The sequence below is a fragment of the Trichechus manatus genome, unplaced genomic scaffold (genome assembly GCF_000243295.1).
Source record: "Trichechus manatus latirostris isolate Lorelei unplaced genomic scaffold, TriManLat1.0 scaffold00181, whole genome shotgun sequence".
Lineage (NCBI taxonomy): Eukaryota > Metazoa > Chordata > Mammalia > Sirenia > Trichechidae > Trichechus > Trichechus manatus.
In genome coordinates, this window is record NW_004444117.1 from 4669064 (window position 1) to 4679042 (window position 9979).

The following is a 9979-nucleotide window of genomic DNA, read 5'->3' on the forward strand; positions in this document are numbered from 1 at the left end:
CATTCTGCCACTTTCTGTCTCTTTATTGGTGCATTGAGTCCATTTACATTCAGCGTAATTATTGATAGGTATGAGTTTAGTGCTGTCATTTTGATGCCTTTTTTTGTGTTGTTCACAGTTTCTTTGTTCCACTTAATTTTCTGTGCTGAGTCTTTTTTCTTTATGTATTTTCATCTTTTTCATTGTTGATTTTGTATTTGCTGAGACTTTATATTTTTCTTGTTTTTTATTTTGGTTTGTAGGATTGTTAGTTTCCTTTGTGGTTACCTTAATATTTACCCCTATTTTTCTAAGCTTATACCATTCTTTTATTTCTTTATATTGCCTTGACATCCTCTCCATATGAAAAATCTATGTTTACATTTTTTAAGTCCCTCGTTTTAGTTTTAATGTTGTCATCTTTTACATATTAACATCTCTATTTCCCTATTTTTAGTGTTTTAGCTTTGATTTATTTTTGTGACTTCCCTATCTGGGTTGATACTGGTTGCTCTGTCCTGTGTTCTAGTCTTGGGTTGTTATCTGATGTTACGGATTTTCTAACTGGGGGACTCCCTTTAGTATTTCTTGTAATTTTGGTTTGATTTTTGCAAATTCCCTTAGCTTCTGTTTATCTGGAAATGCCCTAATTTCTCCATCATATTTGAGAGACAGTTCTGCTGGATATATAATTCTTGGCTGGCGTTCTTTTTCATTCAAGGCTTTATATATGTCATCCCATTGCCTTCTTGCCTGCATGGTTTCTTCTGAGTAGTCCGAGCTTAGTCTTACTGACTCTCTTTTGTAGGTGACTTTTCATTTATCCCTAGCTGCTCTTAAAATTCTCTCTTTATCTTTGGTTTTGGCAAGTTTGATTATAATATGTCTTGGTGACTTTCTTTTGGGATCGACCTTATGTGGGGTTTGATGAACATCTTGGATAGATACCTTGTCATCAGGGAATTTTCTGCCAACAAATCTTCAACAATTCTCTCTGTATTTTCTGTTAACTGCCCCCCCACCCCCGGCCCCATTCTGGTACTCCAATCACTTGTAGGTTATTCCTCTTGATGAAATCCCACATAATTCTTGGAGTTTCTTCATTTTTTTAAATCTTTTTATCTGGTGTCAAGCGCCTTAACTTCAATCTCACTAATTCTGACTTCCATTGCCTCATTTCTGCTCCTGTGACCTCCTATTGAGTTGTCTAATTCTGAAATTTTATTGTTACTGTATTTCTGATTGCTCTCTCTCTACGGATACTTGCGGCCTGTTAAATTTGTCATTATGCTCTTCTCTAATGTTTTGAAGTTCCTCTATTTCATGTTCTGTGTTTTGTTTAATTTCCTTCCTAGCCTCTTGAAGAGTTTTGTATATTAATCTTCTGTATTCTGCCTCTGGTAATTCCAAGAAATTTTCTTCCTCCAGAAAATTTCTAGATACTTTATTATGGGAACTTGCTGAAGCCATCATGGTCTGCTTCTTTATGTGATTTGATATTGACTGTTGTCTCCGAGCCATCAATAATTTATTATGTTTATTTATTTATGTTTGCTTACTGTGTCCTAGCTTTTTGGTTTGTTTTGTTTTGATATGCCCAAATAGGCTGCTCGTGTGAGCTGGCCCAGTCACCAGTGCCCCTGAAGCTCCAACGTCTTGCCCCTAGGTGGCCAGACCTACCACTAAGTGTGTGAGCCCAGGAGTCTGCCCACTCCTCCTGTATGGATTTAGCTCAGGTGTCCAAGTAGTCAGCCACCAAGTGTGTGGTGCAGGCTCTCACCTACAGTTCTAAACAAGCATGGGTGATTGGTGTAGGGGCAGGCATCCAACTGCAGCAGGGGGACACAGGCTGAGCAAGGCAGGGGACCAATGGCTACCCCCAAGTGTCCAGGAGGAAAGCATGTCCCTGTTCCCTACAGCACATAGATGAGTGGGTTTTGCAAGCAGACTATGAGCACCCAGTGCTGTTGGCTGTAAGGATTGGGAGGCATCTCTTATTCTTGGGCCTCTGTCGCAGGTGGCTAGGTGACGTGGGTGGAGCCACCAGTCCTCAGGCCCCTGATGTGGGTAGCTGAAGACCCTGCTTAATAGGTAGAGCAGTGTCTAATGTCACGAACCCGCCACTTCACAGCTGAAACAGTTGAAGTTAGACTTCAGGTATATACCCTGTTGTCCTGCGGTAATGAGGGCCTATGCTGTTAAAATGGGCCACAGAAGTCTATGCAGGAGGAAAGGCACTCAAAGTCCATGGATCCCTTATGCCTGTGCCTAGGCAAAGGAGATGTGCCTACTGTGAATTCCTGGCTTAGGGGAGCCGGCTGATTATTTTTTCCCTTGTTTGTTAATTTGTTCCAAGGCCGGGAGAATGGCTCAGGGCACCCGATGGCTCCTACTTCCAGCCCAGGGGACTCGGCAATTGCTGAAGCTGGTCCCAGACCCAGTGCACAGCAGGGAGCAGGGAGGTAACTGGGAGAGAGGTCTTTCCCAAAGGGGTTTTTTCTAAAACTTTTTTTTTTATTGTACTTTAGATGAAGGTTTACAGAACAAATAGTTTCTCATTAAACAGTTAGTACACATATTGTTTTATGACAATGGTTAACAACCCCACGACTTGTCAACGCTGTCCCTTTTCAACCTTGGGTTCCCTATTACCAGCTTTCCTGTCCCTTCTGCCTTCTAGTCCTTGCCATGGGATTTTTTTTGGAGTATGTATGGTGAAAACCTACACAACAAAACATACACCAATTTAATAATTTCTACAGGTATAATTTAGTGACACTGATTGCATTCTTCAAGTTGTGCAACCATTCTCAATATCTCTTTCCAAAGTATTCCACCACCGTTAACATAAATTCACTGCCCCCCCAAGAAAATATTCCCTTTTTCCCCCCTCCCATCCCTGGTAACCATTAAAAAATTTTTGTTTCAATATATTTGCTTATTTCATATAACTGAGATCATATAGTATTTGTCCTTTTACAAATAATTTCACTCAGCATAATGTTTTCAAAGTTCATTCATGATGTGACATGTATATGGACTTCGTTTATCTTTATGGCTGAGTAATATCCCATTGTATGTATATACCATATTTTGTTTATCCATTCATTTGTTGATGGACAGTTAGGTTGTTTCTACTTTTTTGCTATTGTGAAGAGTGCTAGAATGAACATTGGTGTACATGTGTCTGTTCACGTCACTGCTTTCAGGTCTCTTGGGTATATAGCTAAGAGTGAAATAGCTTGGTTGTATGGTAATTCTATGTCCAACTTTATGAGGAGCCACCAACTGTTTTCCACAATGGCTATACCATTTCCGTGGAATATTTTTAAGGGCTAGGCCTGACAGTGCCTTATATCACTTATACCTACATCTCTTTGGCCAGAATCAAAGTCCATTCTAACTGCAAAGGAGGCTGGAAAATAGAGGAGCACATGGATATTTGGTGAACACTAATGTCAATACGGTCTCATTTGTCACAATGGCTGGAGAAACCTAAGAATATTCAGGTGACACAGGAATCTTTCCTTAAAGTTTAGAGGGTCCTTTCCTTTCTAAGGTCTGCTTCTGTTTTTTTCTAATTTTTTTATCTTGTCTTTTAATCTTTGTATTATTTATCTACTGCTGTATAACAGATTACCCTCCAAATCTGGTGACTTAAAACAACAAACGTTTATTTCACAGTCTTTGGGTCAGGAATTTGGAATCATCTTAAGCTCTTAAAGGCTATTTATTCACAGCTTCCTATAGCAAGAGTCAGCCACCTTCACTTGCATTTGGTGGAGACTCAAGTGCAGGCAGGGGAGTGGGAAAGCTTTGTAGTGGAAAAAAGGGAAGCTGTCAGGTATGCCCTGACTGGAGGCTGCTGGCATGGGGAAGATGGAGGTGAGCTAACTAGAAGCAGAGCATCCTATGTGATTGGTTGGGGGAGCGTATTTGGCTTTCTCTGGTTAGTCCTCAATTGGAAGCAGGGATAAAAATTAAGGAAGCTGTCAGTTATTAATCAAGTCCTGGACATTTTGGGCCCATTGTTACAGGGATTGTTGTTTGGCTTCCTGGAGCTGCAGATAGTGGTTTGACTTACTGGGCTGGAGGCTGCAGATAGTGGGTCAGAGTTCTAGTTTTATATACAGTCTGGCCATTGTCTGTTTGCTCATTCAGCCTCTCAGACTTAAGGTCTCTCATGAAACTGTAATCAAGATGTTGGCCAGGGCTGCAGTCATTTGAAGGCTTGCCTGAGGTTGGAGGAGTCATTTCCACAATGACTCACTCCCATGGCTGTTGGCAGGAGGCCTCAATTCCTTGCCACACAGGCCTCTCCACAGGGCTTCTTGAGGGTCCTGATGGCATGGCAACAAGTTACACACCATCACTTTTGCCATATATTTTCTTTAGAAGTGAATCACTAACTCCAGCCCATACTCAAGGAAAGGGGAATTAAATACCATCTCCTGAAAGGAAGAGTATAAAAGAATTTGTGGACATATTTTAAAACCACCACAGTCTTCCTAAGATTTATTTTAGAATACGTATTTCTTTCCCCTTCAGAGAACTGACTGCTCCATTACAATTTACTCATCATTCTTTACCTTTCTCGTTGATTTAAAATACTGTATTTCATCATATTAAGTTATTATATAGAAAAGGGTCTGTTATGGGTCACATATTTAGTTATATTGACCTGTCTATTCTGATGTCCAAACAGCATAAAACTTTCAGCCAGCCCGCAAATTCTGTAGTAGTCTTACCTTCAGACATGTAAGTGATTACAATGTACTGTACTAAATGCAACAATAAAGTGGCAGCATGGGGTGGTGGTGGATAGTATTGGCTCTTCAAGAGAGAATATTGACATCATCACCATCTAAGGGCAGCAGCAACAAGAGTGATAGAGGCCCTGCCTCACACAAGGCAGTGACCATGAGGCAAACCAGGGACGTGTGTGTGTGTGTGTGTGTGTGTGTGTGTGTGTGTGTGTGTTGGGGAGTGTCTTAGTCATCCAGTGCTACTCTAACAGAAATACCACAAGTGGATGGCTTTAACAAAGAGAAGTTTATTCTCTTACAGTCCAGTAGGCTACAAGTCCAAATTCAGGGCGTCAGCTCCAGGAGAAAGCCTTCTCTCTCTGTCGGCTCCAGAGGAAGGTCCCTGTGATGCATCAGTCTTCCTTTGGTCTGGAAGCTTCTCTGCGCAGGAACCTCAGGTCCAAAGGATGTGCTCTGCACCGAGCACTGCTTTCTTTGTGGTACGAGGTTCCCGTGTGTCTCTGTTGGCTTCTGTCTTTTATATCTCAAAAGAGACTGGCTTAACACACTATCCAGTCTTGCATACCTCCTCAGTATAACTGCCACTAATCCACCTTATTAGTTCATAGTGATTGAATTTACAACACATAAGGAAATCACATCAGATTACAAAATGGTACACAATTACACAATACTGGGAATCATGACCCAGCCAAGCTGACAGATATTTTGGGGGAACACAATTCAATCCATGACAGGGAGGGTGTTTCAACATTCAGGACTTGGTGACAGATTTGATTAAGAGAGGGGTGCTAGAAAGAATTGCAGCTTATTGTTCTTTTTGTGCAGAGCCCTGGTGGTGCAGTGGTTAAGAGCTCAGGATGCTAACCAAAAGGTCAGCAGTTCAAATCTACCAGCTGCTCCTTGGAAACTGTATGGGGCAGTTCTACTCTGCCCTATAGGGTCACTATGAGTTGGAATTGACTAAACGACAATGAGTTTGTTTTTTGGTTTTGTTTCTTTCTTTGTGGCATCAAGTTGATTCCAACTCACACTGACCCTACAGTTGGAGTTGTAGCTTAACTCTGTCTTTTGTTAGAAATCCAAAACTCTCAGTTCCCAGAACTCTGTTCACCATCTGCTGAAAAGATTCTAATTATGAAAACAGCAACATCTCTGCATCCCGTAGATATTACTCCTGGCACAGTCCAAGAGAAGTCATGTGGTGGGGCACTCATCAGAAGATGGGCTATTGGGGAGTGCTGCATGAACATATCCAGGACATTTGCCAGAAGCAGTGGAGGAAGGGGAGGGTGTGGGTCTTCTAATTACAACAAAGAAGGGAACCTGCTCTGGAGCTGAGTGGTTTGCGTGAGATCTGGGCAGAGCCACAGAGCTATCAGGCCTGAGGTTCAGTCCCGGGACCTCGATTCTCCACTTGAAAAGTTTCAATTTGGCAATACATAAATTCCCTTCCCCAACCCCGAAGGACATATAACATATAAATAGGATGAAGAAGGCTTCCATTTGGGAATTAAAGTATTACTTCAGGCATAATAAAGATAATAAGCTTTCGATGTGTGTGTCATGGATTGAATTGTGTCCCCCGAAAAGATCTGTTGAAGTCCTAACTCTGGTACCTGTGAACATGACCTTGTTTGGAACTAAGGTCTTTGAAGATTTTATCAGTTAACACGAGGTCATACTGAAGTAAGGTGGGTCCTAATCCATTATGACTGGTGTCCTTATAAAAGAGGAGATGAAATACAAAGAGACAGACAGAGGGAAAATAACTAGGAGAAGATGGAGTTATACTGCAGTTGTAAGCCAAGGAATGCCTGGTGCTACCAGAAGCTGAGAAAGACAAGAAAGAATCTTTCTCAAGAGGCTTCAGAGAGCATGGCCTTGCCGCCACCCTGAATTTGAACTGCTGGTACTTCATTATGGCCGCTCTGGGAAACTAATATATTATGATAACCCAAGAAACTATCTGTACAAATGTGATTAAACTCATAAACATCCGAAATTCCAAAGAGGCCAAGAATGCAGTCTCAGACAGGCAGAGCTGGAATGGGATTTCGGTCTTGTCACTCTTATCCCGCTTCTTCTTGGCTAATAGAACCCCAACATTATAAGGGGCAGCAATATGCCCAGCCCCATCAGGGTTGATGTAAGACAGCCAAGTATGACTCTCATTATCCTTTTCCAGATACTCAATTTCTCAGCCTCCCTTGTAGCTGAAGAAGGCCAGGTAATGAATTTGCACCCTTGAGATATGTGGAGAAGTCTGCTAAGGGTTTTGGGAAAGATTTTGTCTTAAATTAATAAAAACCACCAGCACCAGAAGAGAACTAACTGGTACTGCCTCTTCCCTCTTCTTCTTGTTTAAAGGTCCAAGTGATGCCTGGAGCTCCTCCAGTCTTCTTGTGTCCAAGATGCATGGGAAGATCCAAAGGCTACTGGCTGATGAGGGCAGGGCAAGTGCTTGGAAGGCAAATCCTACTTCTCTGACACCCAGTATGAGGATCAATACAATCTGTTCCACTTCTCTGACACTAAATTGAAGGAATTCAATTCCAATTCAGCTGCGTGTGCGATACTTCTTCCTCTGACGCTAACCACCTGGAGCTAGGTCAGATGTCACAAATTAAAAGGGCACAGTCCTCCCGAATGGCAAGTCTGCCCAAGACCTCAAATGCCAGCCACAAGCTTGGATTTCCCCCTCACTTCTGAACTACTGGATAGAAATTTGGGGGTCCCCTCTACCACTTCAAGACACCAGCCATAAGGTCAGGGGTCCATAGTGACCCCGTACCTCTGATCTGCTTGGATCCTACTGCTCCCTCGGGTTCAACAATTTGCTAGAATGACTCACAGAACTCAGGAAAGTACTATACTTATGATTACAGTTTTATTATAGCAAAAAGGATACAAAAGATGCATAGGGGTAGGTCTAGAAAGGTTCCAACTTGGAGTTCCCCTTTCCCAAAAAGGGATGTACTAGCCTTCCATGCACACTGATGTCTTTCATCAACCAGGAAGACCATGGAGCTTCTGTGTCCAGGGCTTTTACTTGGACATTAGCCCCCTTCCTCCCTGAAGTCTGCTAATATCTTTTGGTAAGTCTTTTTAGCCCTGGCCAGCTCCCACCCAAAAGGTACCTACCTCATTGGCATAAACCCTAAGGTGTGGTCTGGAGGCCTCATCAAAGACTTCAATCACTGGGGAAATTGCAAGTTTTCAGAGGTTACTGCTCAGGAACCAACGGCAAAGACTGAATTCTTTGGGTAAAGTTTATCATAAACCCCATAGCAGCCAGATGGGTAATCCTGAGTGTCCACTGATGTCACTGGTCTGCTGCACCAGCTGTGATCTGCTCATCTCCATGCTCTTGATACATGACAAAAGGAAATGTTTTTAGCAATTTAGTCAGTCTGTTATTTGCAGCCAAAAGCATTCTTAACTGACCCTGGATGATTAGGTGTGAACTCTGTTCCTGTTCTTAGCTCTATTGTACAAAACAATCACCCTGGGGAGGCTCACCTTCCAGAAATTGTTTTAATAACTCTGCATGGAGTCTAAGACTTTTCACAAGCTTTTTTAAAGATTTGCAAGGAATTCTGTTAGCCTCTGAGAAACACTGGACTGTGGAAAACAGAGAGGCAGCAGATATGATGGAATAACATGGAAAATACAATGAAAGAAAGGGCAGGATAAAATCTGACTATACAGTAAATGATTTAACTAAAAGACTCACAGAAAAAAAATTATGTACACTGAGGCAAAAAGGCTAGAATGAAATCCATCAAAATGCTGAGGAGCTGCCTCTAGGTGGTTGGGATGTTGATATTTTTGCTTATTTTTCAAACGTGATAAAGCTTACTTCACTACTATATGTGGTTATAGGGGATGCCTTACATGCACTTAAAGGAACCCCCCCCACCAAAAAAAAACCTAACCTGTTGCCTGTTGAGTTGATTCTGACTCATGGCAATCCAATGTGTTCAGAGTAGCACTGCTCTATAGGATTTTCTTGGCTGTAATCTTTGCAGAAGCAGATTGCCAGGCCTTTCTCCCTAATATGGCTTGGTGAGTTCAAACTGCCAACCTTTAGTCAAGTGCAAACTATTTGGGCCACCTAGGGACCTATTTAAAGGATCGCCCTCCTCTTATCCCTCCTCCCCAATCCTTGTGACCACTTCTGGTGATAACTCTGCCTGCCCTTGTTAATATTTTAGTCACTAATATGTAAGATTTCCCATTCCAAATTAATGTTAGCATTTGTGTTAGAACTGCCATCTGTGAGTCCGGATAAAGTGAATCAGACAAGACAAAGAAAAGATTGAGTTTCTGCTGTTTAGACCCTGGCTTGTGGCAGGAATCCTTGGCAGGGTTGGCGGGACCCAGAAATAGGGAAAATGACACACCAACACTCTAACTACAATCAACCTCTGCTAAGCACTTACTGTGTGCGAAGTTATGTGGTTTAGCACTTCACAGACCATATCATTTAATCTCTAGGACAATCCTGTGAGGTACAAACTGTTAGCAGAAAAACCCAAAGGCGCAGAGAGGGCACATCACTCGCCCAAGGCCACATAGCAATTGAGTGACTGCAACCACTAGGCAACCAATCTCAAAGGTGTAGACTGGGGTGAAAAGATAAAATGTCCGTGGGAATCTTAAAGTCACAGAAATAAAGTGCTGGCAGAATGCACGGAGGCTCTGGGTGGAAAAAAAAAAACAACGCAACTTGAGACTTTGCTGGTTGTGGGGGGCTCTTTAACATTCTAAAGGAAGAGTCAGCTTGTGAAAATAAAAAGGATTTATCTGGCACTTTTGATTGGTATCTTCATTCCTTAGAGGCATGAGGGGGGCAAAGAAGGCGAAAGTCAAGATCTCTTTTATGTTTTACAACGTCTGCCCCATTTAAGCAATTCGCCAATATTTCAGGAAAAAAAAAAAATCGAAGTTCCACTCTGTCATGTGTAAATTTAGTTCTCTGAAAAGGACACCATAGACCTCACGGTGAGGGTATGACTTCCGAACCCCATTCCCGGCAGACACAGAGAAAGAAGGGCAGAATTAAACTCCTAGTATTTGGAGGCCGTCCGGATTTGGGGTTAAGCTGGTTCTTGCCGCCGACTCGCAACCAGCAGAGGGCGCGGGTTCTCTCGAAGGTCAACCCCTGACCCTCCTCTCTGCTGAAGCCAGGGGCAGGGAGGGGGCTTACCCTCTTCCATCCCGCCCCCGCC